Here is an 11,065-nt window from a genome sequence, read left to right as displayed (position 1 = left end):
GAGCTGAACATTAGTGGGCTCCCACCAACTGTCCACACAAAATGCTCTCAGATGCAACCTGAGCCAGGATGAGAAGCCAGCTCTGCTGTCAACATGGCGATACAATGAAGGAATTTTTTTTAAATTTGAAGAGACAGCACAGAACCAGGCTCTTCCAGCCCATGAGCTCACATCATCCAATTGCACCCATGTGACTAATCTTCGGAGCATGGGAGGGAACTGAAGGACCAGGAGGAAGCGTATCCAGTCACAAGGAGAGCATACAAACAGATTTGAACACGGGTCACTGGTGTTGTAATAGTATTACGCTGACTGCTATGCTAATAAATCTGGCCCTAACAATGAAAATAGAATTAATTCTAACAACAGCAATAATATTAGAGATTATGAAGTTTATAGTTTTGAAAGCAGAGAGCACATGTTTACTGAAATAAATACGTTGCATGGAAACCATTTCATCCACTGCTTCATAATTCTTTACCTCCCAAGTGAAATGTATAAATCAACAGTGAAACTGTCCTAACCGAAGAACTTAATGCAAGCACAGTATTTCACAAGAACCCTGCTATGCCAGGAGCAGGGTAACAGTGAGTTCCTCAGTAATTGTCTCCCTGCATCTGTATATAGTTTACAAGATATAACTGCATGGATTCACTTTTGTTCCTCAAACTTGATTCAATTGACTGAAAGCACTTTTAAAAATAAAATTACCATTAAAATGTTTGAAAGTGGCCATTCAGGGGCATAGATTTGCGTGTTGTGCTTCCAACTATTCCCAAGCACGTTTGGGCAGTCATCATTACAGTCTGTGTGTGGTATTTTGCTATCGAAATCTCCCTTCTTGTCCCAAGGATATAATTCTGACAAAAGCCAAACTGCCTCCACCATCACTTGTCTTTCTTTTCAACACTGGGACATTTTCTAATAAATTGCATAAAAAAGTGCTGATTTGCAGCCACACTTAGGCCTCACCTGCCGACACAATTAATTGGCAGATTGTGGATATATGTTGCTCTGTACACATGTTCTGAATGCCATAATGATTACTAAGTGGTGAGATCTTCTCAAAGTAACTAAGTTGTATCAGTTACTTGTTCAATAGGGCAAAGGGACAGCAGCTTTATGTAGTAAATTACACAAAGGCCTCATTGGGAGACAAATCATACGAACAACTATTGGGCTCATTATTGCTTTGCTGGATAGAAATGCATCCTTGATATCCATTGCAAAATGTGCCAAATAGCCTCATTAGCAAGTTGCACTCAATGTTTCAAATTTATTGCATTGTAATCAATTGAATGAGTAGAGTATAAAATGCTGACACAACCACACAGAGCATTTAGCATGACCGTACAGGGATTAATTTCCAGGCAAGAATGTGCTCATCACAGTTCTACCCTAGAGACAGAAACTGTGAACAGAATATGGATTGATATCTAATTGGTACTGAGGGAGTGCTGCACTGTCAAAGGTTCCATTGTCAGATGACATGTTAAACCTTGGCCTGCCTGCCTTCTCTGTAGCCACAGAGGATCCTGTGGAATTATTCCAAGAGAAACAGGGACATTGTTAAAACAGATTATTTTTTCAATATATCGTGATATTTGTTAGATATGCTGTCAGCCATATTTCCTACGTTGCAAAGAGTGAATTTACTTCAAAAGTATTAATTGATGTTTACAAAAGCAGAAAATCCTGGAAATACTCAACAGGCCGGGCAGCTGCCGCTGAGAGTGAAGTAAAGTTAACATTTCAAGTTGAAGGCCTCACATCTAAAAATACTTTTGTAGTGTTTTGTAGAGGACCTAATGGTCATGCATTCTTGCCGATTTTCCACCAAAGCTGTCCATCTGCATTTATTTTTTTCTGACTGTGCGGGAATTAAATTAGTTTGTTCCCTGTAAACAAGACGCACCCCGTAAGGCACAGCAGGTTCCAAGTTATGGCTCATCTTCAGGCGGAGCATCCTCAGGCCTCAGGCCCAGATACATTTTCTGCCTTTTGCAGTTTGCTGCCTTCTAACTTTTGAAAATGCATCCAATATTTAGAGACATTTAAAAAGTTCCAAATATAGTTAAATAATTAAACTTTTTTAAAAATCTATTAAATCTAATATTTATTCAAAATACTGTAAAAATCAAAACAACATTAAGAAATTAAGCAAAAGAAAGTTCAGTTCTGGTCACCTCATTACAGGAAGGATATGGAGAGGGTACAGAGGAGATTTACCAGGATGTTGCCTGGATTGGAAAACAAGTCTTATGAGACAAGGTTAGCAGAGAGAGGGCTTCTATCTTTGGAAGATGAGAGGTGACTTAATAGAGGTCTACAAGGTTACGAGAGATGTAGATAAGGTAGACAGCCAGCACCTTTTTCCCAGGGTGGGAGTAGCAAACACCAGAAGACATCTGTACAAACTGATGGTAAGAAGGTTTATGGGAGACATGAAGGATAAGGTTTTGGGTTTTTTTCGTTGTTTTTTTTTTAAACACAGAAAGTTGTGGGTGCCTGGAATGTATTACCAGTGGTGGTGGTGGAGGGTGTAAAAATAGGGGCATTTTAAGAGACTCTCAGACAGGGATATGGATGAAAGAAAAATAGAGGGTTATTAGGTAGGGAAGGTTTCATTATTTTTAGGTATTTATAGGTCAGCACAACATTGTGGGCTGAAGGGCCTGTGCTCTGCTGTAATATTCTATGATCTGTAGAAAGTAATTCAAATGTTTTTTTTTTAAATTTTCATTAGGTTGACAACCTCATTGAATCTGATGAGGGGACTGATGTTAAGTTGAGGTTAAATCAGTGCTCTGTTGGTGGACTGCAAAGCCATGTGTACCGGCACCTAACCTCCAAGTCATTTCAGACATCCATATTTGGCTAGTCCAAATCAAAGGGAGTTGTAAGCAGCTGATGGGCACCTCTGGAAACTCACAGCTGTCAGCCAGCTTGGAGCAGCCCATTATCCTGCATCTAATGTCCAACCTGAGCTCCACTCAGCTCGGAGTGCACTCAAAGGTGGGAAAAAAAAATTGCCCCTGCAGATGAACTCAGAGCTCACAGAAAAACCTAAAAGGAACATGCTTATATTATCAGTATATATTTTTTTTATGTCTTCACAGATCTATAATCCAACAGTGTGGGAGTTCAGCAGTGGGAGAGTTTAGTTTTTCAGTTTATCTAATAGCCCACCAAGGAAATAGCATTTTTTTTTGCTTTTTAACAATTATCCACTTTCAGATGAAGTTAAACTGATAGTTAACCTCTGTGGAGCACACGATTTTAAAGATAATAGACTGGAAGTGTACATTACACAAAGCAGAAACAATATTTATGACATTATAAATCAATAGGACAAAGATTTTCATTTTCAAAAAAGCAACAGATCTACAGAGTGAAAAGGCAAGGGGGAGGGGAGTTGGCTAGAGGTTGGTGGGAGGAAACTGGACCACCAAGATACTGAAAGAAAGGCGTCTGAAATTTTTTAAAAATGGACATATCTATGCTGGGTCACTCTTAGATAAATATTTATACTGCGTAAAGACTGTCTGTCTGTCATTATGACCTTGTGACTGGCATAAATAGAGAAAATACAAACTTCTAAAGCATGCCGAAGACATTTCTGTCTTCATAAATCAGACAGGCTTATTCTCTCATTATAACTTTGTCCATATTATATCAATTCAGTATATTAACCTGAAAATTGAACCCTGTTGATTTTTAAACTAATCGATCAGAGGTGCAAAATATTACAAATTATGGAAATGCAATACTACAAATCAGTAGACTAGCATTTCAAACGAAAGACTGATCTCAGGTTTGATCCATGAGAACTTTGAGGACAATTTTAAGTTCAAGAGGAGAGCTACTGGTGATTCTATACCCACAATACTCTTGCAACTCGCTGCTATGATTCTCTGCTTTCAGTAACTGAACTCCCACATCAAGTGCACAGATCTGAACCTGAATCAGCCTAAGGTAACTACGGCGAAAAATAAATCCAATTAACATATTCTATGCACTTTTACTTTTAATAAAGAGGGCTTTGAAGTGATGATCAATGAAAAATGCATTACAATTTTTAAAATTCATATAGACACATTTGGTGTAATGGTTAGCGCAATGCCTCTTCAGCACCAGTGATCAGAACCGGGGTTCGAATCCCTTGCTGTGTGCAAGGAGTTTGTACATTTTCCCCATGTCTGCATGGGTTTTCTCCAGGGGCTTCAGTTTCCTCTCATCCTTCAAAATGTACCAGGGTGTAGGTTAATGGGGTGTAAATTGGGAGGCACTGACACGTGGGCTGGAATGCCCTGTTACTGCGCTGTATTTCTAAATTTAAAAAAAATTAAAATTGAATGACGTTTCACTCTTGCAAGATGAAACCGGATGCAATTTGTAGGTTTTACATCAGCAATACAAAAAAAAAATTTTTTAAATCCTTTCTCATCGGTTTTTTTTCTCAGTGAAAAGCATTCCACATTCACTACCCTGTCCCTTGTTATAAGGATTCATGTATCTGCTACTTAAGAATTTAGTTCAAGATTCTCATGTAATAAAACAGAAAATGTGATATTAAATAAAAATTTTCTTTAGTCTACCGTATGACAAACAAAGATTCACTATCAGCCCCCTTACTACCAGTGGAAAAGAAGCAAACAATACCCCTCCCGAGTCATTCAATATCCATGGCTTCGCCTCCAGCGTTCCTGCAGCCTCCATGACAACAGCTTGCATGATCAGTGATCCAAGCTCCAGATGCCTGTCACAATCAGGAAGCCTCCAGCGCCCTTTTGCACCTCGGTTGGGATGCCAGGTATCTCTTCATCCGCCAGTCTCAAGCAAACTGCAGCTTGGCACGCTTCCCTTGACTGCAGTTCACCAGCAGATGCAGCCTGTGGGAGTTCCTCATCTCGAGCAGCCCGCATCCTGTGTGTTCTTCAGCCACTAGTCAGCCGCCCGGTCATCATCCCAAGGGTCGTTTCCTCTGCTTCTCCATCTCAAGCAGGGGTGGCCTCTCCATCTTCTGGTGCCCTACGTCAGCCCTCCACTCTGCCAGAATCTGCAACCCCCCTGTGACTGCTGCCAATCATTGGTGCCACCATTTTGGGCCAGACCCCATGGTCACAGAATTTTTAAATAAACCACCATCGACTCCTTTAATAGGCTGATTATAGCCTGTACAGAGCTGACAGCGGTCGGACTGGTTGGTTGGACCTCGCGGGAATTGCTGAGACTTTGCTCCCCAGTCTCCGTGGGTCTGCACCAGTGACACCATCTGCCATTAGAGCAGCTTTGGCTGCGCCACTGTTTTTCCCCTTGACTATGCATATTTTACAATATTTGTGAATTAGGGAGACCATAACATGACATGGTACTTCACCTGCTCCATATAACTGTAGCATAATCTCACTGCTTTCTTATTCCGTTGCAATAAACAACAACTTTGTTCACTTTCTAAAATACTTGCTGCACCTAAAGAACATAAGATTCCTCTGCAACTCAAAAACTTAACAATAGACAAACTAGAATTCTTCTCTTGATGACGTTGTTCCACATACCTTCATCAACCTTGTTTCTGGGTGGGACTGTGGCGTACTTCCTTTAAATGCAACATCAGAAACCCTGGAAAACTTCTGCAGATCTGTGGGGTAAAGTGTCACAGTCTGGTATGGGGACACCAATATCCCTGAGCATAAAGCCCTGCAAAGGGTAGTGGACACAGTCCGGGGCATCACAGGCAAAATCCTACCCATCATCGAGAACATATATGGGGAGTGCTGTCAGAGAGCAGCAGCAATCGTCAAGGATCCACGTCATCCAGGACATGCTCTGTTCTCATTGCTACCATCAGGAAAGAGGTAGAGGTGCCACAAGACTCGAACCACCAGGTTCAGGAATAGTTACTACCCCTTCACCATTAGAGTCCTTTAACAACAAACTCAATCAGGGACTCATTGAAGAACTCTTACTTTTGAACTTTATTGATATTTTTCTTCTCTGTGTAGCACAATCAGTCTGTTTACAGATGTACAGTTTTTTGTTGCACTACCAATAAGTGGTAATTCTGCCTCACCCACAGGAAAAAGAGACTCAGGGTTGTATGTGATAACGTGCATGTACTCTGACAATAAATCTGAAACCTGAAACCACCCACAGAAATTTCTCACCATTTTGCATTTGCTTCATGATGAAATGCAGGCCTTGAATCTAACCCATGACTCCACAACAGTGCCAGTCTCAATGCAGGGTGACATCAAACAAGGCTGTAACATCTCCCTGCAATTTTTTCAACCCTTCTGGAGCATTGCTGCACCTCACCTCCAACAACCTTCCCACAGGAGTGGAGATAATCTTCAAAACTAATGGGGAATACAGGAATACAGCCCAATCTCAGTGATCAAAATGCAGATGGTAGACCTTGCTTGCATTTGAGAGAAAGATATCCACCTACAGCCATACCAGTTTGAAAATGCCTAATCTCGTCTGATCTCGGTAGCTAAGCAGTTTCAGGCCTGGTCAGTACTTGGATGGGAGACTGCCTGGGATACCAGGTGCCATGGGCTTAATAAAAAAAGAGAAAGATATCCAAGCAGTTAACTAATTCGCCAAAACATATACATGGAAGATCTTAAATTCTACAACACTGCCCTATATGGACCACTTTGCAGATCTCAAGACCAATCTCACAGCAAAGGTAGATGTTGATAATGAAGCTCACAAACCCATGGGAGTATCTGGCCTACAACTATTCAAAGCAGGAGGAGGAGGTTCAGAGATAGTATTGAGAACTTCAGGCTTGTGCATTAGGAACAGACAAAGGCCAAGCCTAAATGGCAGAGAAATGCACCACCTTGCCTTCCTCTCCTCTGATCAGGCATCACCTACCCCAAATGTAGAGGAGCTGGAATGGAAGCTTTTCATTCCGATGGAGTACCTAAGAAGAAAGAAGCTTGCAGTCTGGCCATCTGTGAAACAATTTATGGTTGTGAAGCAAGCCATATGAATATAGGTTAAAAGCACAAAATGCTGGAGAAACTCAGTCAGATCAAACAGCGTCTTTTATGTAGCAACGGCAGAGATATATAACTGATGTTTCGGGCTTGATCCCTTCATCAATGTATGAGAAAATGCCGGTGAGTGTCAGAATAAAAGAGCGGGAGGGGCAAGGGGGGTGGCAGGGCAGGAGATGATAGGTGGAGAATGGAGGGAGGGGAGAGCAGCCCTGAGGGATAGGGCTGTGTAGGTCAAAGAACTGGAAAGGCAGGAAATGAGGGAGGGGAAAGATTTAATGGAAAGCAGTGAAGTCAATGTTCATGCCATCTGGCGAGAGGGTGTCCAGACGGAAAATAATAATATCAATATCGGCCTTTGTATTAAAATGAGTTGCTTTTGAAAAGTAGATCTTCATCAGGTCAATATCCTTTCGCTCTTCTTAGGTGCTGTTGAAATATTGGCTGTCAGAGTTTTGTCAAAATAGCACTAATTACACTTCCAGAAAACATAATTAGCCATGAGTTAATGTCCAAGGCAAGGAGTCCCAAGGAGCACTTTATGAATGCAAGATCCCTACTTCTCAACAAATATTCAAGCAGCCAGTGAACCAGTTCATCCTGATCTACTCAAAGATTGAAACAGTTTCAGAATGCAAATCTTTGGCTTGGCTTCGCGGACGAAGATTTATGGAGGGGGTAAAAAGTCCACGTCAGCTGCAGGCTCGTTTGTGGCTGACAAGTCCGATGTGGGACAGGCAGTCACGATTGCAGCGGTTGCAGGGGAAAATTGGTTGGTTGGGGTTGGGTGTTGGGTTTTTCCTCCTTTGCCTTTTGTCAGTGAGGTAGGCTCTGCGGTCTTCTTCAAAGGAGGTTGCTGCCCGCCAAACTGTGAGGCGCCAAGATGCACGGTTTGAGGCGATATCAGCCCACTGGCGGTGGTCAATGTGGCAGGCACCAAGAGATTTCTTTAGGCAGTCCTTGTACCTTTTCTTTGGTGAACCTCTGTTACGGTGGCCAGTGGAGAGCTCGCCATATAACACGATCTTGGGAAGGCGATGGTCCTCCATTCTGGAGACGTGACCCATCCAGCGCAGCTGGATCTTCAGCAGCGTGGACTCGATGCTGTCGACCTCTGCCATCTCGAGTACTTCGACGTTAGGGATGTAAGCGCTCCAATGGATGTTGAGGATGGAGCGGAGACAACGCTGGTGGAAGCGTTCTAGGAGCCGTAGGTGGTGCCGGTAGAGGACCCATGATTCGGAGCCGAACAGGAGTGTGGGTATGACAACGGCTCTGTATACGCTTATCTTTGTGAGGTTTTTCAGTTGGTTGTTTTTCCAGACTCTTTTGTGTAGTCTTCCAAAGGCGCTATTTGCCTTGGCGAGTCTGTTGTCTATCTCATTGTCGATCCTTGCATCTGATGAAATGGTGCAGCCGAGATAGGTAAACTGGTTGACCGTTTTGAGTTTTGTGTGCCCGATGGAGATGTGGGGGGGCTGGTAATCATGGTGGGGAGCTGGCTGATGGAGGACCTCAGTTTTCTTCAGGCTGACTTCCAGGCCAAACATTTTGGCAGTTTCCGCAAAGCAGGACGTCAAGCGCTGAAGAGCTGGCTCTGAATGGGCAACTAAAGCGGCATCGTCTGCAAAGAGTAGTTCACGGACAAGTTTCTCTTGTGTCTTGGTGTGAGCTTGCAGGCGCCTCAGATTGAAGAGACTGCCATCCGTGCGGTACCGGATGTAAACAGCGTCTTCATTGTTGGGGTCTTTCATGGCTTGGTTCAGCATCATGCTGAAGAAGATTGAAAAGAGGGTTGGTGCCAGAACACAGCCTTGCTTCACGACATTGTTAATGGAGAAGGGTTCAGAGAGCTCATTGCTGTATCTGACCCGACCTTGTTGGTTTTCGTGCAGTTGGATAATCATGTTGAGGAACTTTGGGGGACATCTGATGCGCTCTAGTATTTGCCAAAGCCCTTTCCTGCTCACGGTGTCGAAGGCTTTGGTGAGGTCAACAAAGGTGATGTAGAGTCCTTTGTTTTGTTCTCTGCATTTTTCTTGGAGCTGTCTGAGGGCAAAGACCATGTCAGTAGTTCCTCTGTTTGCGCGAAAGCCGCACTGTGATTCTGGGAATTCTCGGCGACACTAGGTATTATTCTATTTAGTAGAATCCTAGCGAAGATTTTGCCTGCAATGGAGAGCAACGTGATTCCCCTGTAGTTTGAGCAGTCTGATTTCTCGCCTTTGTAGGAGAATGCAAATATGCAATTATCAAATAGCAAAAAAGTATCAATTTTGAAACCAAACTGTTTGAAAATAGATAAAACTGGTAATCAGTTTTGTTGGAACATATTCCAAAATCAACCAAGCATCAATTATTTTATTTTTTATTTTGAAAAAAGAATGTGTCAAAATGACTTTAGAGTGATCCAAAGGTAGAAAATAAAGATTTAATAACGCATTTATTGAAAGGATACATGTGCATGTTTACACAATCTCAGATCCTTCACAAGGATGCGTGTATTATGGGGCAGGCAAACTTGCATTGTTTATAGAGGGTGTTTACTTATGTTACAATTTTTAATGATACAATTTCCTACATGGTTTTAACTGAGGAAGTTTGTGTCACTGACATCAACTGTTTAATTTTGGCTACTAATGTTGAAAGTACCCGCTATTTTCTTTGGAGTTGAATGAGAAAAAAATGTATGACATGAGTGAATTCTCCATTTTTAAAACTTGCGCATTTAGCTGGACTTGAGGGATGATAGTGTCTTAATTTCAATTTCAGATAGCATGCCCATTCCAGCAATACTTTCCCTTTAATTACATTAAAGGTTATTTGAGGGTCAATTCCATCTAATGAGTTGGAAATTGCCTCATCTTGCTGTCAAACTTATGAAGCCAGCTGACGCAATGGCAGCTTAGTCAATGCAACATTTTAAACACAATTTGTCGATGCCCTAAAAAGATTAACATTGCCAAATCAGTTAAACTATTGCAACAGCTTACACTAAAAAAAATTACTCAATAAATTAACCATTGGAAAGAAAGGATCACTGCAAAATCTACCTTCTTTCATGATCTTACTTAGTTTCTTCTGAACTCAATTTTGACCAGAAACACGATGCATGCACAACTTGATTCCATCAGTCAAAATATCTTCACTTTGTCAATAACTGCAATTCACTCATCCAAAGAAGTGGTACCTGAACTAGTAACTGTGTCTACAAGTTCACAGTGCAGCAGTTTGAATGAATCTGGCAGCAACACACTGATGGTAATGAGAAACTAGAATCAGTGTACCTTGGTGTTTGCAGCATTTCAATGCCCAATTTACATGAATATAAATACAGGTACTCCCCAATTTGTGACCTATGCATCGTACCTCCATCCGCACAAATAACCACATTTTTAAGATAGAAGAATAAAAAAATTATGCAGTTTATATTGTATTTCTGCTGTGTAGTGTGTTGTGCTGGTGGCTGGCCCCGCCACCTGGCTCCGTATCCATCTGCTTACTTATGACCCTAGTTTCCCACCTAAATCCAGAACCCTTCTGAAGCGTTTGTTCTTCCTACAGTCGTGAGAGCTTGAATTTGCACAACAATTTTACTAGCTTATTCCCTCGAAGATGGAAGCGCTGCTCAATCCAGGGATGTTGCTGATAGACCCTCTGTCCCCCGACTTGGCTGAGGAGCTCACGTACTGACTAGACTGCTTCCAGGCCTACCTGAAAATGACCAGAGATGTCTTCCACACCGATGAACTCAGGAGGTCTGCACTCGTTTTCAGGGTAGGAACGAAAGGGTATGCAGTCATCAGGGACTGCACTACATATGACGCTGCCGTCGAGGCATTGAAGTCTCAGTACCTAAAGTCACAAAATGAGTTCCTAGTGAGGCACCAACTCATTCTACATCACCAGCAGCCAGGAGAGACCATCGATGACTGCCTGCTGGATCTGTGGACATTTGCCAAGAAGTCCAAGTACAAAGTGGCTATGGGCCACGTTCGTGAGGAAGAACAGATCCAGGACACTCTAGTCACGGGGGTCCGCTCGAGGTACATGAG

Source organism: Narcine bancroftii, chromosome 4 (genome assembly GCF_036971445.1).
Source record: "Narcine bancroftii isolate sNarBan1 chromosome 4, sNarBan1.hap1, whole genome shotgun sequence".
Classification (NCBI taxonomy): Eukaryota; Metazoa; Chordata; class Chondrichthyes; order Torpediniformes; family Narcinidae; genus Narcine; species Narcine bancroftii.
The sequence above is the reverse complement of the archived record's forward strand: the minus strand, read 5'-3'. Positions refer to the sequence as shown.